This window comes from Somniosus microcephalus, chromosome 16 (genome assembly GCF_052327205.1).
Source record: "Somniosus microcephalus isolate GS21.2 chromosome 16, FLI_Smic_1.0, whole genome shotgun sequence".
In the NCBI taxonomy this organism is placed as follows: domain Eukaryota; kingdom Metazoa; phylum Chordata; class Chondrichthyes; order Squaliformes; family Somniosidae; genus Somniosus; species Somniosus microcephalus.
Window position 1 is genome coordinate 96,629,353 of NC_141002.1, and position 26,370 is coordinate 96,655,722.

The following is a 26,370-nucleotide window of genomic DNA, read 5'->3' on the forward strand; positions in this document are numbered from 1 at the left end:
ATATCTAACTCCTTCTTGAATATATTTAATGAATTGGCCTCAACTGTCTTCTGTGGTAGAGAATTCCACAGGTTCACCACTCTCTGGGTGAAGAAATTCCTCCTCATCTCTGTCCTAAATGGCTTAGACTGTGACCCCTGGTTCTAGACTCCCCGACCATCGGGAACAGCCTTTCTGCATCTAGTCTGCCTAGTCCTGTTAGAAGTTTATACGTTTCAATGAGATCCCCTCTCATTCTTCTAAACTCTAGCGAATATAAGCCTAATCGACCCAATCTCTCTTCATACGTCACTCCTGCCATCCCAGGTATCAGCCTGGTGAATCTTCGCTGCACTCCTTCCATGGCAAGAACGTTCTTCCTCAGATAAGGCGACCAAAACTGCACACAATACTCAAGGTGTGGTCTCACCAAGGCCCTGTACAACTGCAGCAAGACATCCTTGTTCCTGTACTCGAATCCTCTCGCTATGAAGGCCAGCATACCATTTACCTTCTTAACTGCCTGTTTGATTGGAGGAGACCAGGGTGAAAAATCTACCTCATCGTGTCAACTACCCAAAGTAAAACAGTACTATCACCGCAGAAAACATAGGTATTAGGAACATAAGAAATAGGAGCAGGAGTCGGCCATATGGCCCCTCGAGCCTGCTCCGCCATTCAATAAGATCATGGCTGATCTTCGACCTCAACTCCACTTTCCCGCCCGATCCCCATATCCCTTGATTCCCCTAGAGTCCAAAAATCTATCGATCTCTGTCTTGAATATACTCAATGACTGAGCCTCCACAGCCCTTTGGGGCAGAGAATTCCAAAGATTCACCACCCTCGTCACTATGGCTGGCCAACCCTCCAGGATTGGCCTGGAGCCTCCAGGAATTAAAGACCAATCTCCAGGTCTCTGCTGCCAGCAAACCCCTGGGGAAAAAAATCGTCAGGCCATGGCCAGAATTCTGTCTTTTTAAAATTTGTCTTTGAAAACTTTTGTTCATTAGTAATTTTTTTTAAATCGGGTATTGGAACAAAGGATCAATTGACTGACAGTCCAGAATCATCCAATAGGGTATTGAAGAGTCTGTTCGCTTTCCAATCGGCCAATGGGGCGCCACGAGGATGGACATGTCAGGCGACCAATGGCAGGAGCGTGGGGGCGGGGCCGTTGGAGGCAGGAGGTCATGTGATGACACCTCCAGGGATAGGTCCAACCAGAGTTGGCAACCCTACACATCACTCCCTGTTGGAATCCCATCAGTCCACTTCCTGCCCTGTTTGCACCAAGGAGACTTCTCATATCAGTTATCAATGACTTGCCTTGTGACTGGAACAGTGACTTGTCATCCCTCCTTGTCCTCATCAACCTCTTCACAGCATTCAACGTGGCCGAGCATTTTGTCCTCCTCCTTGGTCTCTCCTTCCTGGTCCACCTCCGAGACACTGTCCTTGCTTGGTTCCGCTCCCTCCTGTTCCCACACATCCCCCTGCAATAGCTTCACCTCTCACGATGACCCACACCCTTCTCCACCTTAACATTGGTGAGACTGAAGGCATCCTGTCTGCCTCTCGACAAAATCTCTGCACCCTGGCCCTGAGTCCCATCCTCCTTTCTGACTGCTAGGTCAAGCTTTGAGCCCAACGATGGGCAATTTTGGTGCTCCATTTGGCCCTGGGCTGAGCTACAGACCCCATATCCTATCCATCACCAAGACCACCTATTTCCACCTCCACAGCATTGCCCTTACCTTATCTCACTGCTACTAAAAACCTCCACAATCAACATCCCACTGCTCTCCTTGCTGACGTCCAATCTAAATAAACTCCATTTCATAGAATCATACAGCATAGAAGGAGGCCATTCAGCCCATCGTGCCTGTACCTGCTCTTTGAAAGAGCTATCCAGAGGCCTGGACTAATGATCCGGAGACGTGAGTTCAAATCCCACCACGGCAGCTGGGGAATTTAAATTCAGTTAATGAAATAAAGCTGGAATAAAAAGAGCTAGTATCAGTAATGGTGACCATGAAACTGCCGGATTGTCATAAAAACCCATCTGGTTCACTAATGTCCTTCAGGGAAGGAAATCTGCCGTCCTTACCCGGTCTGGTCTACATGTGACTCCAGACCCACAGCAATGTGGTTGACTCTTAACTGCCCTCTGAAATGGCCGAGCAAGACACTCAGTTTTACCAAACCGCTACAACAAAGTCAGCCCTGTGGGAGGACCTTCACCACACAGACTGCAGCGGCTCAAGAAGGCGGCTCACCACCACCTTCTCAAGGGGCAATTAGGGATGGGCAATAAATGCTGGCCTTGCCAGCGATGCCCAGATCCCATAAACGAATAAAAATTTTTAAAATCCAATTAGTCCCACTCCCCCTCGCTCTTTCCCCAATGCCCTACATATTTTTTATTTTCAAGTATTTATCCAATTTCCCTTTTGAAAGTTACTATTGAATCTGCTTCCACCGCCCATTCAGGCAGCGCGTTCCAGATCACAACAACTCACTGCGTAAAAAAAATTCTCCTCACCTCCCCTCTGGGCGGAGTGCATCCAAACTGTTGCCATTCCCAGCAATGCCGCCTTGAAGTCCTGCTTCCCTATTACCCTTGTTCCCACCAATCTCCACTGGATCTCCATGCCCCGACACATTGTCCTTGTTTACAGATCTATCCATGGCCCTTACTCCTTCCCACTTCCCCAACTCTTCTCCAGCCCTAGATGCACTGCTCTTCCAACAATGGCCTCCCTCTCCCTCCGCCCCCCCACCCCCTCCACTTTCAGTAGCAGTGTCCTGACCCCACGATCTGGAACGCATTGCCTAAACCCATTCACCTTGTTACCTTTATCCCTCCTTGAACAGGCTCTTCAAAACCTACCTTCAGTCACCTCCCATAGCTCTTCTCTGACTAAGGCTCGGTGCCCATTTTCTCCTCTCTGAAGCACCATGGGATAGGTTGCTAAAGGCACTATACAAATGCAAATTGCTATTGCTCAACCCAGAAGTGTAAAAATTCCCGTTTGCTTGCGATTTGGGCAGGAATGATGCAATGCGAGGGACCTTGCTGACTGAGCTCACGTGGCCTCCTCTACTGGATATTCTTGATCTATTCATAAATGACCTCATTTGTGCAAGTTTACACCCAAACAACGGCCTCCCACAGATGGCAGGAAGTTAAAGACCTTCCTTATCCTTATGTGAAATGCCATCTTACTGTGAGCTCTCCACAGATTCACAGATGCCGTGCTGGCTGGAAGAAAGGAGGGAAAGGAGGACGTCCTGCCTATAATATTCTGGCCAAATAAACCTTGCAGGAGAGTGAATGTTGCTGTCAGAAACGTCCAGAGCTGCAGACTGTAAATGCGCAAGAAAATAGGAGACTTGAGGAAAGCTGCTGAGGTACGGCTACACAAAGCTTCCAACACCAAGTGCGCACGTGCCACAGGGTGGCCTAGAAATTGGTCCGGGAAGCATCCGTTTTTCGGGCGCTGTTTGGACTACTAGTGGCATGGGATCTTTTACATCCACCTGTGAGAGCAGACGGGGCCTCAGTTTAACGTTTTATCTGAAAGACGGCACCTCTGACAGTGCAGCACTCCCTCAGCACTGCACTGGGAGTGTCAGCCTAGATTTTTGTGCACAAGCCTCTTGAGGGGGACTCTGAATCCACAACCTTCTGACTCCGAGGCATGTGTGCTACCCATTGTCCCACAGATTGACTCCTTTTAAAGAGGCCACATTGTATATCACAGGCTGTGAATGGGTCAAGGGTCAAGCACTCAGTCACTCACTCATATAGTAACTCACTCACATGCTCTCGCACTTGCTCACGCACAGACATACACTCAGACACAAAAGCATTGCCCATGGTACCTTGAAATGCAGCCATTGTTTGATTGAGTCTCGCAGTCTATGATGTAACAGCATGGCCTCTTTAAGAGGAATCAGGGGCTTGAGATTTCTGGGCCTTCCTCCAGCACTGCCTTGTTCCCTTCTGTTCAGTCCCACCTTGTCCAACACTGTGACATATGTTTCTCTGCTCCTTTAGTAGGCCTGACGAAGAAAACAATCTGCTAATTTTGCCAATGGCCAAATTCGCTCAGTGCCCTGGGTCGTTCACACCACCTGTCACAAGAACCAACGCAGATACACGCACTCCCAGGATGTAGATAGATAAATGTCGATTTTGAAAAGTGCAGATGAGCAGAGAGAGACCTTGGTGGCCATATCCAAAAATCCTTAAAGGTGGCAGGGCACGTTGATAAGGTGATTAAAAAAGCACGTGGGTTACTTGGGTTCATAATTAAAGGCTCAGGTCTAGAAATTGCGTCGCGCCCCGTTTGGGGCGATACCTTTTCAGGGAGTGCAAAAGTATCGCCGGGTGAAAAAGATTTGCTGCTGCCGGGAACTTCCGCTTTAGCGCTCCAAGCGGGGAGTAGGGCACGAAATCAAGCGCGACCACTTCTCGTAGAGCGCTGAAGGAAGTGAGAGGGGCGGGAGCGGCAGAGCGCTGAGCAATGTTCGGGGCAGCGCTGCCGTCTTTACAGGCTCCTCCCCTCCCTTAAAGGGAAGGGCCAACGCTGCGATGAATGAATCTTCAGGCTGTGTCCATCGGGCGACGGCACCTGCGCAATGCGCATAGCAGCCCCGAGCGCTCGAAGAGCGATCGCGGGGGGCAAAAGAAAGCAGGAGGCACCAGAACGGGGACATAAATACATTTTGGCCTACCCGACCACCGCTGCCTTTAATTAGCCGCTCCCCAAGCGGCCGGCCAAGATGACCACGCCTCCTGCAGCTGCCATTGTTGACGCCTGGCGACGCTGCAGGGGGCGGGAGCGAATATCACTTCCGGGGCGTTAACGGGGCGCTGCGCACCGGATGAAGTCACGATCTTCAGGGCGTAAGAGGGCAAGGCGGTAAGTCTTAGCGCCAGTGCAAATCCGCCAGGGAAGTTCGCGGGCGTCGGTGAATTCGCCGCGCCCAGTCGGTAACCCCTTAGCGCCCCATTACCGCCCCCTGCAGGCGCTAATGGGAGTCGCAAACTAGGAGAATTTCTCCCCCATAGAATATAAAAGTGAAGAGATCATGCTAGAGCTTTATAAATCACTGGTTGGGCCTCAGCTGGAGTATTGTGGACATTTCTGGCCACCACACTTCGGGAAAGATGTGAAGGCCTTAGAAAGGGTGCAGAGGAGGTTTACCAGGATGTTACCAGGGATGAGGAGAGGCTGGAGAAGTTAAGACTGTCTCCTTGGAGCAGAAAAGTTTAAGAGGTAACTTAATGGAGGTTTTCAAGATGATGAGAGGTTTTGACAGAGTAAATAGGGAAAAACTATTCCCTCTGGTGTGGGTCAATAACCTGAGGTCATAGATTGAAAATTATTGGCAAAATATCTAGAGGGGAGGTGAGGAGAAATCTTTTACTCAGAGAGCTGTTGGGATCTAGAATACACAAACTGAAGGAAGCTGATTCCATCAATAATTTTAAAAGGGAGTTGGACGGTACTGGAGGACGAGGAACTGACAGGGTTACGGACAAAAAGCGGGGGCTCTGGGCCTGAGCACGACTGTTCTTTCAAAGAGCCAGCATGGGTATGAAGGGCCGAATGGCCTCCTTCTGTGCTGTACGTTTCTATGATTCCATCTATGGTGCCTTGCAAGGTCGGGTGAGGAGTTGGGAGCAACCCATTGGCTACATCAGTGCTGTTGTGCAGAAAGATTTCAGTCTAGTGTGGAGCACCTGGTAACTCCAGGGGCACCTTCAGCGGAGCCTCAGGCTCCTAAGCCCAGTGAGAGGATCTCTGGTGAGTGCTCACACCAGCACTGCTTCAAAGAGCAAGAGGCCCTTTGGCCTGCTTTCGGGTGGCCAACCCTCCAGCATTGCCCAAGGTCCTCTACCAACCTGCCCCCACCACACAGTGCTGCCCCCCAATTATCAAAATCCACGACAAGGCCTTGGACAACGTGGACCACTTTCCATACCTCGGGAGCCTACTGTCAACAAGGGCAGACGTCGACGACGAAGTCCAACACCGCCTTCAGTGTGCCAGTGCAGCCTTCGGTCGCCTGAGGAAGAGAGTGTTTGAAGACCAGGACCTCAAACCCGGCACTAAGCTCATGGTCTACAGGGCAGCGGTGATACCTGCCCTGCTGTTGCCTCAGAGACATGGACCATGTACAGCAGGCACCTCAAAGCACTGGAGAGGTACCACCAACGCTGCCTCCGCTAGATCCCGCAACTCCATTGGCAGGATAGGCGCACCAACGTCGGTGTTCTTGCTCAGGCCAACATCCCCAGCATCGAAGCTTTGGCCACACTCAATCAGCTCCGATGGACGGGTCACATTGTCCGCATGCCCGATACGAGACTCCCAAAACAAGCGCTCTACTCGGAGCTCCGGCACGGCAAGAGAGCCCCAGGTGGGCAGAGGAAACACTTCAAGGACACCCTCAAAGCCTCCTTGAAAAAGTGTAACATCCCCACCGACGCCTGGGAATCCCTGGCCCAAGACCGCACAAAGTGAAGGAGAAGCATCCGGGAAGGAGCTGAACACCTCGAGTCTCTTCACCGGGAGCAAGCGGAAGCCAAGCGCAGGCAGCGCAAGGAGCGCACGTCAACCCAAGCACCCCACCCACCCGTCCCTTCAACCACCGTCTGCCCCACCTGTGACAGAGACTGTAGGTCCCGCATTGGACTCATCAGTCACCTGAGAACTCATTTTTAATGTGTAAGCAAGTCATCCTCGGTTCCGAGGGACTGCCTAAGAAGAAGATTACCCTGGAATCTCCAGGAATGAAAGGTTAATCTCCAGGACGCAGCAGCGAGCAAAAACGCGGGAGAAAGGTCATTGAAGCCAATGGAAATAAAAATGCGGGAGAGAAGTAAAACGGGCAGCCGACCCGCCATCGGCCATTTTACACTGGCGCCCAATGTCAAAATGACCCTCATTAGGGGCAATAAAAAAAGGTGTGTTTTTTCTTTCATTTTCTTTGAACACTTTTGTTCACTTTTGTAAAAAAAAATACTGGAGATGGGAGAAAACCGTGGGTAGCAAATTAGCAGATACTGCAGATGTGATCTGACCAGGAGCTGAAGGCACAGGACCTTCCCACCACTGGCAGTGTTGTCGCTATGCTGGAGGTTGGCTGCAGGTCTCCCTGTAGCAGACGGTGCGACTGTCTCGCTGAAGCGCAGCCTCAAGGGGAGCAGTTCTCCCACATCGCTCCCAAATTAGCCAGTGTTGGCGACGGCCAAATGGCTGGGTGTGGCTAACGCACCTCTGGTGCTTTCTGATTGACGCTCCTTTGTTTGTTCAGTTCTTCATCCTCTTCCATTAATTCCAGTGAGAGGGCGGCACTCAAGGGAGTCCCCGGAGCTCGCAAATATGAATGGCAGCAAAAACAAAAATCAGCAATACAGCTTTAAGGGATCCAGCGAGTACCTGCCTGGCCTTTGGTGGCCATTTTGAATTGGCGAGCTCGTGTTGTGCAAACAAAAAAACCTCCTTAGAACTTTCAAAAGGGAATTGGATATACACTTGGAAAGGTGAAACTTTGAAGGGGGAGTGGGGCTAATTGGAGAGCTCTTTCAAAGAATGGGCCGAATGGCCTCCTTCTGGGCTGCACCATTCTACGACAACAGAAATGTCAGTAACTGTTGATTGACACCGCATTAGAGTTTGGAACATAGCTCACCACCGGCAAACAGCCAACCACAACAACATGTATTTCTATAGCACCTTTAATGTAGTAAAAACGTCCCAAGGCCCTTCACAGAAGCCTAAACAGACACAATTTGACACCAAGCCACGTAAGGAGATATCAGGACAGGTGGCCCAAAGCTTGGTCAAGGAGGTAGGTTTTAAAGAGCGACTTAAAGGAGGAGGGGGCGGTGGATAAGCCAACAACGCCACGCGGTATTAAGTTGATTGGCAGAAGAAGCAGAGGAAAAACTTTCTTACGCAACGAGTGGTTAGTGACATAATTAAACTCACTACGCACTTGGTTCGAGTATAAAGCAAGGCTTTAATCAACTTGTTTCAAAACATGGAGGTCTAGTTATCTTTCACTCGTTCCTGTTTACAAAATGTCCTGGGCAAGCTGGGCCCACGCCCGAGTATTTATACACCTTGGACGGCGCCACCAGTTGGCTGTCCAGTGTTATTTCATGAGTCTTTCTTCATGGATCATAAGATTCATAACAGTTAGGATTTGCAATGCGCTGCCTGATAGGGCGGTGGACGCAGATTCAATAGTAGCCTTCAAAAGGGAATCGGATAAATACTTGAAGGAGAAAAAATTTGCAGGGATGTGGGGAGAGAGCGGAGGAGTGGGACTGACTGGATTGCTCTTCGAAAGAGCCGGCGCAGACTCGATGGGCCGAATGGACTCCTTCTGTGCTGTACCAGTCGATGATTCTATGAGTGGGCATGCAACGAGTTCCTCCATCTTCCGATTCTCCAGCTGTCAGTTGCACAGTTTTACTTTTAGCCAGCGGGAGCTTTCCAGCCTTCAATGTGTGTTTCCTGTTTGGAACAGAGATCAGTAAGTGGCCATGACAGGTTCACTTCATAGAAGATAAACGTCTCAAAAACACTGTGGGGGGAGCGGTTTCTTTCATGAGGCATTTCAAGCTCAATCTTAATGATGAAAGTGAATCGAAGTATAGCAAGAAAGATTTTCTAAGATGAAAACAGACCAAAAAAAAGCAAAGCCAATTGACCTTTGCAAGAATCCCACGGATCTTTCCGGTCAAAGCATGGCCAAAGATCAGACAATTTCTACTGCCTATTCGGGAGGTGGATGGAGAATCACCCTCTGTATTTTTCCCAGTGATCATTTCTTCTTCGTTCCAAAAAAGCAGTTCACCTCCTCCATTCCCAAAGCTCGTTTAGAAAAAAAAAGACTTGCATTTATATAGCGCCTTTCACAACCGCAGGACGTCCCAAAGCGCTTTACAGCCAATGATGTACTATTCAAAGTGTAGGCGCTGTTGTAATGTAGGAAACGCGACAGCCAATTTGCGCACAGCAAGCTCCCACAAACAGCAATGTGATAATGACCAGATCATCTGTTTTAGTGATGTTGATTGAGGGATAAATATTGGCCAGAACACTGGGGAAAAACCTCCCCTGCTCTTCTTCTAAATAGTGCCGTGGGATCTTTTACGTCCACCTGAGAGAGCAGACGGTGCCTCGGTTTAACGTCTCATCTGAAAGACGGCACCGCCAACAGTGCAGCACTCCCTCAGCACTGCACTGGAGTGTCAGCCTAGATTTTTGTGCTCAAGTCTCTGGAGTGGGGCTTGAACCCACAACCTTCTGACTCAGGAGGCGAGAGTGCTACCCACCGAGCCCCAGCTGTTGAGGCCATTGAAATTCAATTCACCTGAAGAGGTCCATTTACACCACTGAATTCTTTATGAACTCTGTGACTTGATTTTAACATTCATTACAAATTCATATCCCAGTAACAAGCAACAGAATAGTATCAGCCAGATAATTGGTATCGCCATGTAAGAAAGTAACTGTAATTATCGTGCTTGTGTAATTGCTTTGCAAATCATAGGTCCTTCTGTTCCATAACACATGCATCAGTTTACTTGGGTCGTGGTGAAGTGGAATACTCTCCACTTGCCTGGATGAGTGCAGCTCCAACAACACTCAAGAAGCTCGACACCATCCAGGACAAAGTTGCCTGCTTGATTGGCACCCCATCCACCACCTTAAACATTCACTCCCTCCACCACCGGCGCACCGTGGCTGCAATGTGTACCATCTACAAGGTGCACTGCAGCAACTCGCCAAGGCTTCTTCGGCAGCACCTCCCAAACCCGCGACCCCTTCCACCTAGAAGGACAAGGACAGCAGGCGCATGGGAACACCACCACCTCCAAGTTCCCCTCCAAGTCACACACCATCCTGACTTAGAAATATATCGGCCGTTCCTTCATCGTTGCTGGGTCAAAATCCTGGAACTCCCTCCCTAACAGCACTGTGGGAGCACCTTCACCACACGGACTGCAGCGGTTCAAGAAGGCGGCTCACCGCCACCTTCTCAAGGGCAACTAGGGATGGGCAATAAATGCCGGCCTTGCCAGCAACACCCAGATCCCATAAGCGAATAAAAATAAAATAGAAGGGGTCTACGTTATATCTACATGTAACGCTTCAGATTGTAGGGCAGCATAGTTACTTTATGGATGAACAATGAATCCAGGCAATGAATTAGTGGCCATTTAAGCCCACTTTTGGGAGCGTGGGGGGAGCAGGGTACAGTCCCTGCATCTGAATAGTGAGGCCCGAGGTGCCTCCAATATTGGGCCTTGGCCTCGTTTCCATGGAAACGGCGAGCTGTGTGGAGCTGCCGGCGAATCCAGATTGAAGATCGGGCCACTGCTGGCATCACAGCGGCCCTCGGGTAGGTGAGGAAGGAGGGACAATCGGGCCACGGGCCTCGGGGAGGGCGATCGGGCCATGGTTGGGGGTCGGGTGGGGGGCGATCGATAGTCGGCGGGAGGGGACCAGGCCGTGAGTCGGGGGGTGGGGAGGCGGCGCGATCGATGGCCCGGGGGGGAGAGAGGGAAGTGGGCCGCATTCTTTGAATTTGGGGTCAGGAGGAGGAACCCTGCTGCTCCCGGCTCCACATTCAGGCAAGTATAGCGGGCCTTCCTGCCGGCTAGCACTACACGCGCTGTGCGAGTTCAGCTCAGGGGCGACTGAAGTGCTGGGGCGTCCGAAAATTGAAAACCGCGACTGCAAGACATGTGGGACCCTCATTTAAATAAATTATAGATACATAGATACATAGAAGATATGAGCAGGAGTAGGCCATTCGGCCCCTCGAGCCTGCTCCGCCATTCAATGAGATCATGGCTGATCATCCAAATTCAGTACCCTGTCCCTGCCTTCTCCCCATATCCCTTGATCCCTTTAGCCTTAAGAAATATATCCAACTCCTTCTTGAATATATTTAATGAATTGGCCTCCACTGCCTTCTGTGGTAAAGAATTCCACAGGTTCACCACTCTCTGGGTGAAGAAATTCCTCCTCATCTCTGTTGTAAATGGCCTACCCCTTATCCTTAGACTGTGACCCCTGGTTCTGGACTCCCCGACCATCGGGAACATCCTTCCTGCATCCAGTCTGTCTAGTCCTGTTAGAATTTTATAAGTTTCAATGAGATCCCCTCTCATTCTTCTAAACTCCAGCGAGTATAAGCCCAATCGACCCAATTATTCTGGCCTTTAAACGTTCCCGACGTGAGCTGCTGCCACCGGCGCGGCGGCCTTACCCAATATGGCGGGCGGCGCATCTCCGGCCGGGAATGTTGGGAGCTTAGTAGGCTGTTTAGCGCCTGAATGTCGAGCCCTGTATATTTCAGTATTTATGTTGTGTTGTACTAAACAAAAGCCATGTAAACACCTGTACAATGGATTGCTTTGGATTACTTGGGCATTAGCGTAAGCATTTTTCACTTCACTTTAGCCACAGATAGTCCAGCGGATGTTGGCTAAACTCTGTCTTTTACGAATGGGAATCTTTCAGTTCAGATTGGAAAGCAAATGTGGAGGGAAATGTAGCAGATGAAGACCGGCCAAGTAAGGCAAGATAAAAAAAAACGCTGCCTCTTAAAATCCACTTCAAAGGCTGAATCGATGCTGAAACAAACATAACAGGATATAGATGAGCACGTCGAAGAATCTACTCCCACCCCATCAAATTAGTCATCACAGAAAGCATCGTTAAAGGAGATTGGACCTGGAGACTGTAACAGGATTGTAATTGAAACTATCTACTGAGCAGCTCCTGTGCTCCCTGACGGGCTGCTGCTCAAGCTTGAATCTGCCTGCTTATTTGATTCAAGAAATTCGATGACGTTCAGAGCCACTTACCTCCTCACCTATGTTTTGCAAGGCCTGATTATTTCTGTAACTGCAGAATCGAGGGCAGGGTGGCATTGACACAACACCGTTGAGACAACTCAGGAGGATTGGGGATGTACGTTACCCTAGAAACAGAATTCTGAAAAAAATTGTTCGCCAAAACTTCGATACGCGGAATTCTTTTATAGCTCTTGATTAAAAATAAGCGTGATCGCAACTAACATATGGAATGATTTTGACCTCACCCCGTCCATTTTCTCTCTTAAAATCTCCTGTCTCCAGAGAGAGAGAGAGAGAGAGAAGGGAAATGGATTTACTTTCAGCGACATCGGGCACTGAGGGATTTCAGGACTTCACGTCGATTTAACATAGAAACATAGAAGATAGGAGCAGGAGTAGGCCATTCGGCCCCTCGAGCCTGCTCCGCCATTCAATGAGATCATGGCTGATCATCCAAATTCAGTACCCTGTCCCTCATAAAATGCACCAAATTTAGAGACGCAGGGGTTGGTAGAAATTGGACCTCGTGGTTCCTGTGTCACCAGCGTAAATTGGGTGCAACAAGACCCAATTTCGGGTACCAGCAATACCCGCGCCCCAAGGATGCCTGATAGGCGTCAGATCCGGAGTTGTGTCGGGCCATTTTTTTCAGGCGTCTCCTGGTACCCGCCTAAAACAGGCCTTCGGTCCCTGTCGTATAGATTGGGAGAAGGGGAAGTGCAACGAGACCTAGGCGTCCTTGTGCACCAGTCGCTGAAAGTAAGCATGCAGGTGCAGCAGGCGGTTAAGAAGGCAAATGGTATGTTGGTCTTCGTAGCGAGAGGGTTTGAGTACAGGAACAAGGATATCTTGCTGCAGTTGTACAGGGCCTTGGTGAGACCACACCTTGAGTATTGTGTGCAGTTTTGGTCGCCTTATCTGAGGAAGGATGTTCTTGCCATGGAAGGAGTGCAGCGAAAATTCACCAGGCTGATACCTGGGATGGCAGGAATGACGTATGAGGAGAGATTGGGTCAATTGGGCTTGTACTCGCTGGAGTTTAGAAGAATGAGAGGGGATCTCATCGAAACTTATAAAATTCTAACAGGACTAGACAGACTAGATGCAGGAAGGATGTTCCCGATGGTCGGGGAGTCCAGAACCAGGGGTCACAGTCTAAGGATAAGGGGTAAGCCATTTAGGACAGAGATGAGGAGGAATTTCTTCACCCAGAGAATGGTGAACCAGTGGAATTCTCTACCACAGAAGGCAGTAGAGGCCAATTCATTAAATATATTCAAGTAGGAGTTAGATATATTTCTTAAGGCTAAAGGGATCAAGGGATATGGAGAGAAGGCAGGGACAGGGTACTGAATTTGGATGATCAGCCATGATCTCATTGAATGGCGGAGCAGGCTCAAGGGGCCAAATGGCCTACTCCTGCTCCTATCTTCTATGTTTCTATGTATTTAAACGAGGGGCCTGATGCCTGTTTTCGGTCCTCTCACAGAAATCGGTCTGCGGTGAGTGGGGCAGGTTGCAGAGCCTGCTCTGCCCAGGATTCCTCAGCGGCCTCCTCTGACTCCATGGTGTTTGCAATCGCCCCCAAATCCCACCACCACCCAGCCCCCCCGTCCCCCCAAATCCCCCAACCCCCGCTCCGATCCAGGACTTAGGCTCGGAAGACAAGAAGACCGACAACCATGCAGGCAAAACGGGCATGTTTTGGGACGTGCACCCACTGCTGGCCAAGAACGGGCTGGGACCAATTTTTAACTCACATGGCACCACACATGGTCAAATTGCTGCAAGAAATCATGGCCCAAATAGTGAAATGGCAATTTGGTTACATTTTTTATCCTTTTCTTTTATTCCTCATAAATTTATCATTCCAAAAAGACATCCCGCACAGAGTAAAAGATGTAATTGAGTTGAGCACGGTAAATGAGACCTTTCACACAATAGTAATTAATCCGCACCCAAGACAGGAGCCTACGTTCTGTCATGGGGCATAAAGGCAACTGGAATTTGGATAGTGTGCATTTCATACCCGCCTGATGTGCTTCAGAACTTCACAAATTTCTCTTGGGGGCTGCCAACAGGTTGTCTTCCACAGGCTGTTTTAGGCCACGTCATCCCATGAGTTGACTGGTTGCCATAGTGCCACAAGGAGCTTTAATGCCATTGGAATAACGTTAGCAGGAGCTGGGCGGAAACCCAGGGGAGATGGCGTAAGCAGGTGGGAAATCACGAGAAACCTCACGGAAAATCTACCTCAATGTAGATTGCAACAAGCAAGGAAGTTATGCTTAACCTTTACAAATCAATGATTCGGCCCCAGCTGCAGCATTGTGTCCAATTCTGGGCACCACACTTTAGGAAGGACCTTGGAGAGGGTGCAGAGGAGATTGACCAGAATGATATCAGGGATGATTGACTTCAGTTATGTGGATTGACTGGAGAAGCAGGGATTGTTCTCTTTAGAGCAGAGGAGGTTAAGAGGAGATTTTATAGAGGTGTTCAAAATCATGAGGGAATAAATAAGGAGAAATTATTTTCAGTGGCAGGAGGGCTTGTCACCAGAGGACACAGACTTAAGATAATTGGCAAAATAACCAGAGGAGGAGATGAGGGTAATTTTTTTTACGCAGCAAGTTGTTGTGATCTGGAATGCGCTGCCTGAAAGGGCGGTGGAAGCAGATTTAATAGTAACTTTCAAAAGGGAACTGGATAAATTACTTGAAGGGGAAAAAATGACGGGGCTATGAGGAAAAATCAGGGGGGAGTGAAACTAATTGGAGAGCTCTTTCAAAGAGCCGGTACAGGCACGATGGGCCAAATGGCCTCCTTCTGTGCTGTATGATTCTGTCTGTGTCTTATGTACTAATTGACACGCAGTGGTCCACAACAGGTAAGTGCTTCCCGTACCAATTAAGATCCCTGTCAGAAAGTCAGAATGCAGGCAAAATGGGCGGGCGGGAGGGGCTGGTATAATCCCCACCAGGAACACCCAATTATTAAGAAAAATCTCAGGCCTTCCCGATTGGAAGACCTACCTTGCTCCGTCAAACAAACGGTAGCAAAGGACCCGAATGCGGCCACGTGCGGACAACGCAAGCAAAGGCCCGAAGGCGAAGACCCAGCTTGGAAGCTCAGAATGGGTGGAAGTGGCAGAAGGTCAGGAACTTGGCCTTCAGGAATCAGCGCCTTGGGTTTGTGAGTGAGGTGAAGCCGGGGCCCGCGGGTATATGTACCCGCGGAGCGAGATCATGTAGCAGGCCTATTACAATGGTCACTGTGTTGGTCCCTATGCAGCAGGCAACACCTCACAGTTACGATCTCCTTAAAATAGGAATGGTTTGTTGACTTTTTGTTTTTTAAAAACACTGACGTATGTTTTAGTTCGCAGCTCGGGGTAGTTGGGCAACAGAGGTGAGTGAAAGACGAGGCAGCTGGGGAAATTTCTTTACCTTTTCAAAGCAACGAGTACTTTCTTCCTGGCATTGGGGACCTACAAGATTGCAGCCGGTGCCACTTAATAAGAGATTACATGAAGGAAAGGCACTTATAATTACTTCTGAAAAGTGAGATAAATTACAGAATGGAAATAGAAACAACAAAACCCATTCATTTGCTGTCTTCTCAGAGCCGTATTAAATAACATGAAGTCATTCCACTTAGTGCCGGAGAACAGGGAACACAGACTGTGAGCATTAATAATTCACACGCAATGATGTCACCGAATGCCAAGTCAAGGGATGCGAATCCTTCAAAGTGGCTCGGTAAACATAAACTAGATGATAATCATTTCATATTTCAGTAAGTATTTATCTCTCGGTTCAACACAAGCTATTACTCATCCTGTGATTGTCAAAATAACTGATGTTATGCCAGCGCTAACATACTGACCATTACTAGGAATGTCACTGAGCATTGTATTACAGTGTGACGGGTAATAAATTGCAGTGACCCATCATATCATTGCTAGTCAAAATTACTGGCGCTAGAAATTTTCCCTCATTCCTCTATTATACCTGAAAGCTCGTTCTGTGATACGGGGATTCATCTTACATAGAACGTACAGCACAGAAACAGGCCATTCGGCCCAACTGCTCCGTGCCGGGGTTTATGCTCCACACGAGCCTCCCTCCCACCCCCTCTTCATCTCACCCCATCAGCATAACCTTCTATTCCTTTCTCCCTCATGTGTTTATCCAGCTTCCCCTTAAATGCATCTCTGCTATTCGCCTCAACTACTCCTTGTGGTAGCGAGTTTCACACTCTACAGGGCGGGGGAGTGGGACTAGCTGAAGTGCTCTCGCAGAGAGCCGGCACAGGCTCGATGGGCTGAATGGCCTCCTTCTGTGCTGTAACCATTCTATGAATCGATGGGGGGAAAATTCGGAATCGGCCATTTTGGGGGGCTAACGTGACCTGGGCACTAACTTTAACGCCCGGCGCTAATTAGCGCCAGCGAACGCGAAATTGAGTTTTAGCGCCCCAAGAGGGAAGTTGAGCACTAAATCAAGCACTACTCACTTCTCTTAGGGCGCTAACGCCACAGAGTGGGGCGCTACCTTCAGAGCGCTAATCAAGTTCCAGTGCTGTCAATTAGAGAGTTCTCAGACAGACTGGCGCCTTCCAGTTCTTAAAGGGAAGGTTTGATCATGTTGCTCAATGATCACTCTGACCATTGCTGCTTGTGAACTGGGTCTGCAAGGAGCTGCAAGCCTTCACTCAAAGAAGTCATGGCTGATCAGAGGCCCAGGGAGAGAGCGCGCCGGTTCAGCGGCCACGCCTTGGAGGCTCTGGTCACGGTCGTGGAACGCCGGCGGGTGGCGCTCTTCCCGGACACTGGCAGGAGGCCATTGCCACAGGCCTTTAGGAGGATGTGGAGGGAAGTCGCCCAGCACGTACCGGCCAGGAAAAAACCCCAGGAAATTGACCCCTTTATATAGCGCTGTTCCAGCGCTCCTCCGACAGCAAACCGCATTCTCTACCGATCGGTGCTAACGGCAGGCGCTCAGGCAGGGGGCGAGGGTGAATTTCTGAGCCGGGGCGCTGCGCACCCGGATGACGTCATGATCTCCGGGCGCAGGAGATTGTGGCGCTAGTGGTTACCGCCGCCGCAAACCTCCAGCTCAATCTCGCGGGCATTCGTACTGGTGCCGCGTCTGCTCGCAAAGCCGGCAGCGCCCTGTTGGCACCCCCTGGAGGTGATAACAGGAGGTGCAAAGGCACCCAATTTCTTCCCCTATGATTCTCATAGTGTCATAACAGCACAGAAGGAGGCCATTCGGCCCATTGAGTCCGTGCCATTATAATATATCAGGCCTCTGGATTAATAGTCCAGTAACATAACCACCATGCTACCGTTCTCCTGTGCACTGGAGTGTCAAGTCTCTGGAGAGGGACTTGAACCCACAACCTTCTGATGTAGAGACGAGAGTGCCTCCCACTGAGCCACAGCTGACTTTCGCACCACTCTCTGGGTAAAGAAGTTTCTCCTGAAAATTGGATTTATTAGTGACTATCTTATATTTATTGCCCCTAGTTCTGGTCTCGCCCACAAGTGGAAACATCTTCTCTGCGTCTACCCGATCAAACCCTTTCATAATCTTAAAGACCTCGATCAAGTTACCCCCTCAGCCTTCTCTTTTCTAGAGAAAAGAGCCTCAGCCTGTTCAAACCTTTCCTGATCGGTATCACCTCCCAGTTTCACCAGGGCCTCTATATTCTTTTTTATAATATGGAGGCCAGAACTGAGCACACGTTGCGGTTTCTCTCCATTCACTTTAAACCAGATCGATATTCAATTTGAGGGACTATCAGATCATTTTAGCCATTGTATACACTCACTCGTCCATTTCACTTCAGTTATTGATATGGAAATCTTTATACGTTCCTCACTCCAAGGTTCTTTTCCACAATTCAAAGTACCTTCCAACCCTCCACTGTCGAAGATTGGGAACAGAAGCAGAGCCAAACACAAACGATCCCCACATCGCCAGTCAGGTTATCAGAAATAGCCCAACAGCGACAACATTTTGCATTTATATAGCACCTTTAACGTAGGAAAATGCCCCAAGGTGCTTCACAGTAGCGATTATCAAACATAAGGAGTGGCGTAAGAAAACTACTAGGCACTTGGTCTAAGCGTTAAACAAAGCTTTAGTCAACTGTTTTACAACATGGAGGACTAGTTGTGTCCTTCACTAGTTCCTGTTAAGAATGTCCTGCGCAAGCTGGGCCCGTGCCCGAGTATTTATACTCTCCCTGGACAGCGCCACCCGCAGGCCGCTCAGCATTATTTCATAAGTCTTTCTTTCATGAATGACTGATTCATGTCAAGGAGATTTTAGGAGAGGTGACCAAAAGCTTGGTCAAAGAGGTAGGTTTTAAAGAGCATCTTAAAGGAGGAGAGAGAGGTAGAGAGGCGGACAGGTTTAGGGAGGGAATTCCAGAGCTTGGGGCCTCAGCAGCTGAAGGCACGGCCGCCAATGGTGGAGCGAGGGAAGGCGGGGATGCGCAAGAGGCCAGAATTGAAGGAGCGCAGAGATCTCGGAGGGTTGTGGGGCTGGAGGAGGTTACAGAGATAGGGAGGGTGCGAGGTCATGGAGGGATTTGAAAACAAGGATGAGAATTTTAAAATCGAGGTGTTGTCTGATGGAAAACTGATGTAAGCACCAGGGAAGAGAATGGAAATGTTCTTTTGTACAGAAGACTTAGTACTGACTGACTTGGGCAGTTATCTCCTAATGCCTCCTCTCAGCTTTCTAAAATACAGCAGGGGCATTTTGGTTGATTGTATGACTATGATTGTGCATTTACTGCAAGGAAAAGGGAGCATGCGAGGGGTTAAAGTGTCTCACAGGCCCCAGCTGCCACTGGCCGGCAAGTCCATTTGCTTTCCTAAAGAGAGGTGACTTTGTCAATGGCATGCCTCCTTTTCACACCTCATTGAACCATCTTCTGGGAGAATAAGAAGGCCCTGATGCAGAGGTATTCTGCACCACAGGTATAGCAGTGAAGGAAAGGTCAGGGATTATGTGGATTGTGGTGTCGGCCTTGGTCTCAGTGTGTCACAAAGGTCGTGGGTTCAAGTCCCACTCCAGACACTTGAGCAAAAAATCCAGGCCGACACTCCCAGTGCAGTGCTGAGGAGTGCTGCACTGTCGGAGGTGCCATCTTTTGGATAAGACATTAAACCGAGGCCCCGTCTGCTCTTTCAGGCGGACGTAAAAGATCCCACAGCTACTATTTCGAAGAAGAGCAGGGGAGCTGTCCCCGGTGTCCTGGCCAATATTTATCCCTCAACCAACATCACTATGGGTTTGGGTGGAACTCTAGCTTTACACTCTGCATTGACTTCAATGGTGTAAAACCAGCGTTGTACTCAAAAAAACTGATTATCTGGTCATTATCACATTGCTGTTTGTGGGAGCTTGCTGTGTGCAAAATGGCTGCCGCATTTCCTACATTACAACAGTGACTACACTTCAAAAAGTACTTCATTGGCTATAAAGCACTTTGGGACATCCTGAGGTTGTGAAAGGCGCTATATAAGTGCAAGTCTTTTTTTTGAAAATTAATTTCACTTAGCTTAATTAATTGATTTTCTTTGACTCCTGGCAGGTTTAATGATGCAGATATTCATAAGATGGTGTGATGTTGCACATTTTGATATTATGTAATGTGATCCAGAAATCAGCAAGGAAGCGATAAAGGGTAAATGCTAAACTTTCTTAAGAGAAAACACTGTAGCTTGAATAACAACAACTTGTATTTACACAGCGCCATTAACATAGTAAAACGTCCCAAGGTGCTTCACAGGAGCGTAATAAAACAAAATTTTACCCTGAGCCACGTAAGGAGATATCAGGGCAGGTGACCAAAAGCTGGGTCGAAGAGGTCGGTTTTAAGGAGCGTCTTGAAAGAGGAGAGAGAGGCGGAGAGGATTCCAGAGCTTAGGGCCCAGGCGGCTGAAGGCACGGCCGCCAATGATGGAGCGATTAAAATCAGGGGATTGCGCAAGAGCCGGAATTAGAGGAGCGCAGAGATCTCAGAGGGTTATAGGACTGGAGTTAAATGCAAGCAGAGGACTACAAACCCACGACTTTGTGACTCAGCAGTAAGAGTGCTACCGACTGAGCCACACCCATGATCCCTCGATTAACACCGCTGGTGACTGAGGGGAAAGGACAGCTGCCTCGGACTGTGCATGAGCCGGGCGTCCTTCCTTTCGGAGTCCCGCCCGAGTGTGGTGGGAATCGGCACCGGGCCAGCGGGCGGGAGCGGGATTTTGGGTGGCAGGGAATGGGCCTCCGGGGTGGGGATGGGGGTGAGGTGGGGGCGGCGGGGAGGGGGGGTGTTCTGGTGGGGCAGGCAGGGGAAGGGGATGGAAAGCCTGGGGGGTCAGGGGAAGACCAAGGTTTGTTTGTGCGGCCTGGAGGAGGACTCCTGCTCCTCCCAAGCCCCAAGGAAACCGAAAATAAACATTAAGGGGGAAAAATTCAGTATCGCCCCGTTTGGGGCGCCATTATCGGCCGTGCGCAAAGTTTAGCGCCTGGCGCTAATTATCGCCTCCGACAGCAAACTTGGCTTTTATCGCCCCTGGGGGTGATTGGAGCGCTAAATCAGGCGCTTCACACCTGTCTTAAGGCGCAAAGGCCGAGGAGCGAGGCGCTACCTCAGAGCGCTGGCGAAGCAAGGAAGGGCAAATCAAAATAAACCTGCAAAGTGCTGCTCAGTACCCAAAACTCCTTCACACTGCGTTGGATCTCTCCAGAAGTCTCTCTCTCTCTCTCTCTCTTGCGTGGTGCTGAAATGTCACCAACAAAAAAAGGCAGGAAGCGGTCGCCTTTAAATAGGGCTCCCCTAGTCCCTTTCTGACAGCATAACGCTCCCCTCAACCTGTCGTTGCTAGCGGCAGGCGGTAAGGCAGGAGGCGCCACTCAATATCCGGTCCGGGGCGCTACCGGGGCGTTGCGCACTTGACTGATGTCACGATCTGCCGGCGCAGGAGATCGTGGTGGTAGTATTTAGCACCGCCACAAAATGTCTAGTTAATTTCACGAGCGGCGCAAACAGCGCCGCGCCCGGGCGCTAGTTGCTTTGCGCCCCAATTGGCACCCTCTTAAGGCGCTAACGGGAGGCGCAAACAACTGAATTTTCCCCCCTAAATATACTTACTTCTCTGGGCCTCCACTGGCTCCGCTTCTGCTTGCCGCCCGGTTTCACCGCTGCCCCAGCACTGTGCGCCATCTTAACCATCCGTCAACCCCGTTCCCATAGGGCAGGCTGGGTTAAAACCGGCCCTCCTTATTGTTATAGGAACATAAGAAATAGGAGCAGGAATCGGCCATTCGGCCCCTCGAGCCTGCTCCGCCATTCAATACGATCATGGCTGATCTTTTACCTCAACTCCACTTTCCTGCCCAATCTCCATATCCCTTGAGTCCCTTAAGTGTCCAAAAATCTATCGATCTCAGAGTTGAATATACTCATCGACTGCGCATCCACAGCCCTCCGGGCTAAAGAATTCCACAAAGATCCACCACCCTCTGAGTGAAGAGATTTCTCCTCCTTTCAGTCTTAAATGACTGACCCCTTATCCTGAGACGATGGGCTCGAATTTCCAAGCCCCGTGGAGGCGGGTTTGGAGGCGGGAGTGGTGGGAAAATTGCAGAATCGGGGGGCAGGAACCTATCCCGCCCCCAACCCGCCAATGTCCCAGGAGGCGGGTATCCAACCTGTGCTGGGAGCCGCCTCCCCGAGGCGGGAAGGGGATTAGTGCCAATTAACTGCCTGTTAACAAGTAGTTAACAGGCAGTTTTTTGCCTAATCCCTATTTTTAGCCCTGAAGTGTGGGCTTCCCGATGGCTCCGAACCACGTCAAATTAGCGAGGTGGACCGTTGGTCTGAAGGGGTTGGAGGGGTCGAGATGTCCGTTGTGCAGGTGAGTGATGGGTGCATGTGTGCAGAGGTAAGTGTGTGAGGTAAGTGTAAAGTGTTTTAATAAGTTCTACTTACCTTTACCTTCTCCTGCAGGCTTCCTTCCTTCAGTTCTCAGGAGTCCCTCAGTTCACTGGCACAGAAAGCAGAATGGCCACTGAACTGTGAAAAGCTGCAGCATTCTGCTTTCTGGTCTGGAGAGATCTCTAACTGAGTCTGAGTGGAAGGACTCAAGTTAGAAGACAGATTGTCAGTGTTTGACAGCTTCACAGAGCTGTCAAACGCTGATTTTTCATCTGTCAAAAGCTCTTGACAGATGAAATGTCAATCGCTGATGTCGCCAGTAACCAGGTGTCCCTTAATTGGCCTGCTGAGCCCGCTGGGTGGGCTTAACAAGGTCAATCAAGGGAAAATATCTTGGGTTGGCCACAAGTCGATGGAGGCGGGACTACAACCCAAAAAGTGGGAGTCCCGCCTCCATCACATCCCCATTGACAAAATCCAGCCCTGTGACTCTTAGTTCTAGATGCTGCAGCCAGGGGGAGCAGCACAATATCTTGCATTCAGCTTCTTTAATGTAGAGAAACGTTGCAAGACACTTCACAGAGGAGTGAGGAAACAAAATGGATGCTGAGCCAAAGCAGAGATTAAAAGGGGAGACCAAAAGCTTGGTGAAAGAGGTGGGTTTATAGGAGGGTCTTGTAAAGTCTGTGGGTTGTATAGCGAAGTAATACACAGACTACAAGAGTAACTTTAACAGGACTTTACTATTCGAAGGTCAGGGCGAATCTGTCCAATAAATTCTGCCACAGCACTTATATACCGGTGTGGTCACCGTCGGTATTACAGTATACAGCAGCCAGGATAAAGTAGTGCCACACCTAAAATAGTTCTCTTAAAGGTGGACGGTTACATAAAATAGTTCTCTTAAAGGTAGAACGGTTACATACACTACAATCCTCCTTTTTTAGCTTACAACATACTTGTTCTCCATTAAACATACATGTATTCAACTTCATGTAAAACAATTCACAGATATAGTCTCTGCGGAAAACAGTTCACAGATTCAGTCTCTGCGGAAAACAGTTCACAGATTCAGTCTTGGTGGAGGCGTCTCCTGCGCTTCTTGACTCAGTCCGGACAACGCCTCCGTGGTGTAGCAGTTCCCGGTGGTGTAGTCGGTTCACGTTGCTGGAGTGACTCATCCAATAGTCCTTCCCTAAACTTAACAGCTTGAACTTCCGTCACTCCTGAACCAGCATTGCTGACTTTTAAAAACCACTGGATTCCTTGGGAAGTTTTTCTACTTCCAACTGATTTGGCTCCATTCGGAGGGAGCACGTGCGTGGTCTGGTAGAGGTGATAATGGTTCAGATGGTCATTATTTTCTGCTTCGTCTTTTCCTTTTCTGCTTCTTGGAGACTCTCTGGGCTCCACTGTCAGCTGCCAGCTGCCTGCACAGTTCCTCCCGTAGCAGCGCCACCATCTCCCGGTGTTCCTTAGACTTTTTGTGATTCATCAAGGTTTCTGCACTTTGGGAGTTTTCATCACAAGCTGGGCAGAACAGGTCCTCGTAATATTCGGTGTCGCTCAACAGGTCATGGTCATATTCGGTGTCGTCCTGAGCTAAGCCAGCGGGAGGGTCTTCTATTTCCTCCCTACCCAGCTGGATGTTAGCCAACTTTTGTTCCAAATCCTGACATCTTTCCTGAAGAGACTTCTTCATGTGTTCAGCTTCATCCCGCTTTTCCTGGGCTTCCTGCAAGTCTTTTACTAATGACATCATTTGTGATTTCAATACTTCAACTTCATTCGGAGATTGATTGATCGGACTATTCAATCCCTCTACTGAAGTAGCTGTTTCAGTATTCTGTTGTTCTGCATTGCCGTGCGTCAGCGTACTTTTGGCATCCAAGGGCTGTTCTGCTGCAGACTTCTCAGTCTGGGTTGCCACCTCAGCTCTTCCAATGACTTTTGAGAGCTCCCTTCCCTTTGAAGATTGAGGCTCGTATTTAAGTTTTTCCCATTTTAGAGTTTTATCCCTCAGCATATGAATGAGTTGGCTGACTGTTAACTCTTCTGCCATCATCCCTTTTCCATTAACTACAGGGCTGTTTATAACCTTGCCCTGGAGGAGTTGGCTGACTGTTAACTCTTCTGTCCTCATCCCTTTTCCATTAGCTGCAGGGCTGTTTAGAACCTTGTCCTGGGGCTCCTTTGCTGCTTCTACTTCGCCATCATCCGCAGCCCCCATCATTCGAATTTCCACTAATGAATCGTCCGGTGATGCTGCACCCAACTTCAGTAGAAGCTCGGAAGTCATGTCGACCAACTCAGCTTTTTCTGCCTGCAACCTGCTAACCAGCGCCTTCAGTTGCTGAACATCTTGCTCCACCAGATTAGAGCATGCACCTTCAGAGACCGAATCAGCTTTGATTCGTTTGGCCTCCTCGCGCAGACGGTTTGTGTGCTCCTGCTCCATTTTCTCCCTCAGCTGCTTCTGTTGTCTTCCCAGATTCTCCCACTCTGTGTCCAAGAACTTTTTCATTGCTGTTGTCTCTTGCTCAAGATGGCGACTCAATTGTTCTAATTGCTGTTGTAATTTGAAATAAAGTTGAGTTTGAGCTCGGTGTTCCTCAGTAATGTATATGTCTGTAAACTGGACAGACTCAGAATTCTCTGTCAAACTATGTTGTTGTTGTTCAGTGGAATTCTGTTCTGAAACTTTGTTCTCCTCTGGCGCATAAGCCTTTATGCACGCCTTCGTTTTTCCAACCTCAGTCAGCAAGTCCATTTTAGCCTTGTCTTTCATACTTGGGCTGGTCTTATCGTCATCCGTTTCAGAGTCTGAGCTGATTGTCTGCACCGAGTCCTCACTCGTTATTGCTTTTAGGTAGTGCCATTCCATGTCTATTTTCTTGATCCACTCCCGTCCTAGAAGTGGTGGTCCTCCCTCAGGTAGTACGTATAAGTCCATTCCGGGGTGTTCTTTGCCCCTGTCTCTCACCTTGACTCTTATCTTTCCCATGGGGTATACTTTATGCCCCATGTATGTCTGCAATACGAACTTGGTATCTCTCAAGGGTATATGTGAGAATAGCCGGTTGTAATCCCTTCGATTTATGACTGATAGGGCTGATCCAGTGTCCAACTCCATTTTTACTTGGACTCCGGCTATTTTTAGCATGACCCAGATAGTTTGTAGGTCAGCTTCCTTACTCACATTGTGAATTCTCAGACTACCCAGTTCCTGGCCGTTTGGGTCTGAATCCGAATTCTGGTCGTCTGAACTCTTCTCAGCCACCTTGTGTACTTTGTTGTACTTTTCCGGTGATGGCTTTTTTTGGTTGTTGGTCTTCTTTCCTGACCGGCATACTTTAGCTATGTGCCCCAGTTTGCCACATTTTCGACATTCCTGGTTTTTAAACCAACATTGGTTCTGGTCATGTGTTGTCTTCCCACAACGATAACATTTCGTTGTACCCGAAGTAATTTGATCCACACTGAGTACCGCTGCCTTTAGCTGCATTTCCGCAGTTCCTTTCGCTGCGGCTTCGTGTGATGCTGCAATAAGGACAGCCCTATCAAGTTTAAGGTCGTTCTCTTCGAGCAGTCGCTTTTGCGTTCCTTCCTTCGACAACCCGCACACGAACTTGTCTCGCAATGCCTCTGTCAGATTTCCTCCAAACTGGCAGTATTTCGCTAATCTACGCAGTTCGACCAAGTATTCCGCGTTGCTTTCCTCTTTCCGTTGCGTTCTCGCATAAAATTTGAATCGTTCCGCCAACATCAGCCGTGTGGGGTTCAAGTGATCCTTCAGAACAGCAACAATATTAGCGAAGGTCTGATCCGCCGGTTTAGCTGGTGATAGAAGATGCTTCAATAACCCGTATGTCTTCGCGCCCATCGAGTTTAGCAAGGTTATAGCTTTATCATCATCTTCTATTTTATTGGCCTCACAATATATCTCGATACGTTCTACGTACGTGGCCCAATCTTCCACCTCGGCATCGAAGTTGTTGATGTTACCATGCTTAGGCATCTTCACTATCTCTCACTATCTTTCTGCGAAACAACAGGATTTCTCTTTAACTTTTCAACTTTTTCTTTTTTTCCAAAATGGCGGGTTCCCGCGCTTGTCTTCTTCCTCTGGTGGGAGGGGTAAGCTTTGCCCTCGGGCGACGACCGCTGGTTTACGGGGTTTGTAGCCTGTGCGCCGGCTTCAGTTTATTCTGAAGCGCGCGCTAAAAAAGCCGATCGCGTTCCTTGTCCCCCCCCCCCTTCTTCTTTTCGGCAGGGCAACCGGCGCTGGGGACAACCAGTTGGCGTCGGACAGATCCAGCTCCTGGTCCTTCACGGCAGCTGCTGCAAGCCGCTGGCCGGAACCTTGCTCGGTCTCTCTCTCGGGCTCTGTCTCTCCCGCTCGCGCGGCTCTCGCTCGCTCTCTCTCGGGCTCTGTCTCTCCCGCTCGCTCGGCTCTCGCTCGCTCTCTCTCGGGCTCTGTCTCTCCCGCTCGCGCGGCTCTCCCTCAGCGGCTTTAAACGCCTCTCCCAGACCTC

The 26,370-nt window shown here is 49.4% G+C and overlaps 1 long non-coding RNA gene across 1 annotated transcript in view; it reads right to left on the reverse strand.

Moving 5' to 3' along the window:
- Positions 1-8,012: 8,012 nt before the first annotated feature.
- Positions 8,013-26,370, reverse strand: part of LOC147106410 (uncharacterized) — a 60,264-nt gene continuing 41,906 nt past the window's right edge. The window contains exon 3 of the long non-coding RNA XR_015081451.1: positions 8,013-8,519. This is a non-coding gene — a long non-coding RNA (uncharacterized LOC147106410). The remainder of the gene's footprint in view (positions 8,520-26,370) is intronic.